At 34.8% G+C, this 6,149-nt stretch overlaps 1 protein-coding gene across 1 annotated transcript in view; it reads right to left on the reverse strand.

The window, feature by feature from the left end:
• The window catches only part of LOC106879991 (uncharacterized), a 22,868-nt gene that overhangs the window by 15,832 nt on the left and 887 nt on the right, over positions 1-6,149 (reverse strand). The window lies entirely within an intron of this gene.

The following is a 6,149-nucleotide window of genomic DNA, read 5'->3' on the forward strand; positions in this document are numbered from 1 at the left end:
GGGGGGGGGGGAGATGTGTTTGTGTTTCTAGGAGTGTGCAAGTACACTTTAGCTGTGTGCGTGTGTATAAAAGAGACAGAGCGAAACAGATAGCAATGGGGTGATAGACGTTGTCACTGCATGTTTATGCGTCTAGGTTTTTGCTTTAAGGAGTTGCGTAAGAAGTGTGTTTGAGTGTTGGATTGGGGAGCAAGACGTATGGATTAAAAGGGGGCTGGCAGCTCTGTTTGTGATTCGATAAATGTTGTTTAGCAAGAAATCCGAGCTGATCAAACAGAACTCACAATTAAACGCATTTTAATCATGGTATTTTTTCAGACTACATTATTCAATGTGTTCTTTCACTTTTAAGACGGTGGCGTATACCTTGGAGTAGATATGACTGCTACTATTTCTAGCAGATCGAGTGATCTTAGGGAGGGGGTGACACTGCATATATCAGCAAGAAGCTTCGGGATTATTTAATAAATGTGTGCGTTTGAAGAGGACAGTGACACTGATTGAGATTTAAAATATATATGAAATAGCATTATAAAATATATTATAGTCAACAAAAGTTACGTAACATGAATGATTGACACAACCAGCATGCTTTTAAAGACAATTAGCAATATAGATAACCATACTTCGACAAGAGACTTTTCTGTGGTCATCAATTACTGATTCCATATATATTTTATTTCTTCGCGTTTCTTTAGCTCAAATCCCGCGTAAGTTGACATACCCGTTTATTCACCCGTCGGGAGAAGTTTAATACAGTTAATTTGACCTCCAACGCACACAAAATCTGCGGAGGTAAAAAAAATATGTATACCACCCGTTTTCGGCGTAATAAAAACCCTAACCCTAAACACCGAATGTACGTATTCCTTACTTTTGCCCACGAAATCTATAGATAAATATGCCTCACAAAATTAGTCTAAGTCACATAAGGTCAGAGTTTCGGTTACTGAGAAACGAGTGCACCGTAAAAATGTATGGCAAAACATCTGTCTCAGCAAACTGCTTTCCACCGTTATAAAACAGGTACTTTCTAAAATATAAACAATAATTCACATTAAATAACACCATCCCAGAGGAAAATTAAAGGATAACACTTGACTACATTCGTAAACAAACAAAAGAGCGGGTCGTATACCAAACCTTGCGCCTCACACTACACCCAATAAGTTTCATTAGTTTAAATCCAGCAAGATACATTCATAAAACAGTAACTTACAGTACAATGTTTGTTTAATTGATAGAAACAGTTTATTTTTGGTTGAATAAAGACAAATACTCCTCATAAAACGAATTAATTTGTAGCATAATGGAGACTCATCGGAGTTCAAAATGTCCAAATCTTCATTCGGTCACAGAAATGTCAACACAATTGTTGATAAGGTCACAAGGAATAGCGCTTGGATGACCAAGCCAGATGTTGCAATTTCCAACATGGGTGTGTGGTTAATATGCTCGCTTTGCAACCATATGGTTTCGGTTTCAGTCCCACTACACAGCATTTTGAACAAGTGACTTTTGTTATGGAGTCCCGGGCCGACCAATGCCTTATGAGTAAATCTGGTAGGCAGAAACTGTGTGGAATCCCTTGGTGTATATGCAAGCGCGTAATTTGTGTCTTTGTCTCCCACCACCGCTCGACAAACGGTGCTGGTTTGTTTACGACCCCATAACATAGCGGTTCGGCAAAAGGTACCGATAAGGTAAGTACCAGACTTAAAAAGATTCGATCAATTAAACCCCTTCAAGGCGGTACCCCAGCATGGCCGCAGTCGAATGACCGAAACAAAAGATGAAATAAGAGCGCTGTGCAGTGATAATGAAATTAATAATTTCCGGAAAGAAACTGCAGACACAAAAGTTAAAATATTCCTTCTTCCAAAAGTATCTGAAGCAGCAAGAATGAACCAAATCAGTCAAAGCATGTCATTATTTTGTTTCCAATTCAAAATGTTTCATATAATAACAGCAGAGACGAATCACTTTAGAGGGTTATTGTAATCGAAATTAGGGTATTTTTGCCATAAATATAATAATGAACATTTTTAGAATGCCAATCGGCATTATCATTTTGGCTAATAATTCATTGTATATGGTGTGATGTCTGAACAAAATTTAAATAACATTACATTTCAGGGTTCTTATCTCGACTTACCTGTAATTAAGAATAGTTTTGAAAGGAGAAAATTAGCAATAGATTTATGTAAAGAACACACCGTTGAGATGTATGTGAATTACTTTGACAATTAAAAAAAAAATACTATTAAACCTTGGGAGAGGCATTATGCCGGTAATAAAATGTTTTGTCGAAATTCATGATTGTTTCAGGCTAAAACACGTAGGGGTGTATTTTAGAAACATAATACAATGTTTTCTGGCTTAGGTACAAGACCAGCAACTTTTGGGGGACGGGTGGTTATGTCGATACCATCTACACAAGTAATTTACTTTATAGACCCCGGAGGGATAAAAGGTAAAGCTGACCTCGACGGGAAATGAACTAAGAAGGTTAAGATATTTTACAAATATTGTAAAACATGTTTGTTTTTTTTGTTTTCTAGCGTTCTACGTTTCTACCCAAGGCTTTTGTAAAAAGAAATAACATGATTTCATAACGATCTGAATATATCGAACTTTAAAATGAATTGATTGGTAAGGAGACTTATGAATGTCAGACAAAGAAGGGATTTAAAAAAAAATCTTTTTCAAGGAAGAATTTGCTAAAACTGAACCTATGGTTCTCAATCTGAGTCCTTATGACACCAGGAAGTCCACATAAGTAAAACAGTAAATTTCGTCCACAGTCTTATTTGAAAGGTCCATGAAAAACGTTGCTATAGATGTATTTATTGCAAGAAACGGCTAGGTTTCTTTCTCAAACGTTTTACATAGTTCAACCTACACAAGTGAATGTGTGCTGAACAAAATAGGTATTTTGAAATAAGTATCTATAAAACTAGTTTTAAATATCAAATAGCTATGGGGGTCCGCTAGAATAATAAAATAATCGGTGGGGGAAGGTCATATATAAAAAAAATGGTTGAGAACCCCTGGTCTAAACAGACAGACAAATATGGTTACGTTTAAGAAAAATACTGGGTTGGTGTATAAGAACAGAAAGCAAAAATTATAACTAAATCCAACATACAAACACGTCAAGCTAGAATATCTACTGTGAATATTTAATATCTATAATGTCGAATAGTATTAATTTAATAACGAAAGACACTGGAGCAGACATTTGAGTCCAAGAAGCAATTTCTGAAGTTACCTCTTACAAGCGTCATGTCATTCATTATCGGACTCAAACATTTACACAAATAGACAATGATTCTATATTTTGCAGTTATTAGAATATTTAAATTTTAAAAATCACTTGCATAATAAATGTAAACTTCGCAAAATATTTCTTTCTTTTTCTTCATTCTGAAAGAACATATGAATTCTTCCAATAAAAATGCAAGTTATTCTCCAAGCAAAATTTAATTGTGGCTGACAAGTTCTGAACGAATTTAGTTTTCTACCTACGTAAACTATTAAAATATATACGATTACATACAACGAACAGGGACAAGTGATGATTACTTATATACACAAGTATGAAGCTCAATATATCTATACATATACGTATTTATTTTCTTCAGGAGATTAGAAGTTGTAACTTGCACAAGGAAATGTATTAAGCTACATAAACTTAGGCAGTTCTTAGGAATCGAAATCAAAACGCGGACTCAGATTGGAGGTAACGCTGCAATCAACCAAACACTAAAGTCTATGCGTGATCTATTGTATATATTTATCCTGCATACCTTTAAAAATATACCTAATAACTATCATCTGTGATGAGAATTATATATAAATAACACAGACACAACAGTCAATTTCCTTCAAGTCACAAGATCAGACCATCACTCGTTAGTCCTAGATACTCATAAAAAGGCGGAGATGGAATGCTTTTGACCACACACACGCCTGTCAGCTTGATCAGCGTTGACCTGGGGCTAAACAACACCAAATAGTCATTTGATTACCACAGCAGAAAGCTTCATTTCTCAGGAACAATTTTCTGTGAGAATGGGATCTGTACAGCTTTTATATTTTTGTTCACTTGTCACTACAGGTCTTGACAAAAGCGTAAACGTCACGAAATCACGTTTTCTTTACCTTTTTTCTCCTCACCCACCTCTAGCTACAAATAGGAGTTCTATTCACCTACCCACTGGTATTTTTAAGTTTATTATTACGAGAGAAGTTATTAATTGCTAAGAAAGCTGGATCGGTCAGTCAGTTAATTGAGTCTCCTTCCTCCTTGTCCCTTAATTCACATACTAAAAGATGATTATGGTGTCGAGTACATGGTTCACGTTGCGATTAACACACACAGACAGAAAGAGGAAGAGACAAGAAGTGAGAAGGCAGGGGGTAAAAAAGCCAGGGAGTGTCGACAGGGGGGGGGAGAAAAACAGCAAAAAAGCAGCTTAAGGAACAGAATTTTTTTAAATTTTTGACAATGGATATAGTTTTTGAGACGAATGCATTCATCATATGTGTGTGTGTATATATATATATACGCGCGCACACACACACACACAGAAATTGGTGCATATATATCGACCCAGCACGAAAAAAATTCGGATAGGAAGTAAAACTCAGAACACATGTTTGCATAAGCGACTTGATAGGATTGATAAAGCCAAAGGTGGGCGTTCGACCTGGTACAAAAAAAAAAAAGCAGCAACATCTTCGAATCCCATTATACACTTGCCCTTTTCTCTTAAGACATACTGAATAATGTAGCTCTTAGATACGCTGTCTGAATAAAAGACGAGATGGTCAAGGCTGGTGTGCTTTTGACAATAGGCCAGCTGAATCAGAGCTGGACTGAGACCGAACGCTACAACGACCAACTCGATCTGGTTACTTGACGCTACTAGAAACAGTCAAATCATGAAAATGCACCCCAATGTCTTAAAACTAAAACACGGAAAGAACACGATGCATGCCTGAAAAAAAAAAGATGGGATAGTTGCAGCTGGAGAGCTTTTGGTTCTAAATCGTTTTCGGTTTCAACCAGCACAGATCTGGGACTAAACAACTATAGAATAAAACCAAAAAGTATTCCATCCAATCTTTTAGGTTCCTTATACTAATCTTCAACACCATTGTTTATATTAAAACATTCCACTTACCATCCGAAACTAGGATTTATATAAGCAGTCAATAACAAACATAAGAATGGCTAAGAAAATATGAGGTCTGTCTGAATGAAATTGATTATTTTACAATTAAAAAAAATCTCTCTCTCTCTCTCTCTTATATCTATATTACACATGTAGAACTAGGTATGTACATACATGTACGTATATATGCATATACTCATATATTATTTCTATTAAACAAACACATATATACATATACAAGGGAGAGGGTATATATTATGTAGAGCGAAGAAAGACGGTATATATGATATATTCTCTCTCTCTCTCTCTTATACACAGTGATATTTCGTTATGACAAAATTCCTTAAACCATTCAAATGCTTTCTTAATACGAACGCGTTTTTATACACACCACACATATATATATATATATACACGTATATTATAATAGACACACACGCTTAACTGATAGTTTTTCTCTTCTTTCGTTTGAGGATGGTGATTCGCAGCGTCGCTACTCAGAGTATCTCAAATATGTGCGATCCTTCAAGTAATTAAAATAGAAAATATATCTGTGTATATGTGATTGTGTACGTGCAAAATTTTAACGGCGAAAATATCAACACGGAAGACTGAAATTGTCCATGAAAGAAGAAACGTTGAATGGGTTTGGAAGAGTTAAGATGCTAAACTAAATCTAGAAGAGGAGAACATTTAAGAAGACAATCGTCCTAAACAAACACAAATACAAAGTAATTCTTTCTCAGTGTATGTATATATATATATATATATGACAGTGGATTTTCATCGATGAGTTCATAAACCTTGGTTCTTTTCCCTAATACTATATATATTTATATATATTTTATACTGTGAAAATTAATTTAATTTTAATTTTTAATAAATTGATTTTAATTGAGTTTTTACCTGTAATTTTGGATTTTATCCCTAATATTAAATATATATATATATATATATATATATATATAT

The sequence above is a fragment of the Octopus bimaculoides genome, chromosome 17 (assembly GCF_001194135.2).
Source record: "Octopus bimaculoides isolate UCB-OBI-ISO-001 chromosome 17, ASM119413v2, whole genome shotgun sequence".
NCBI lineage: Eukaryota > Metazoa > Mollusca > Cephalopoda > Octopoda > Octopodidae > Octopus > Octopus bimaculoides.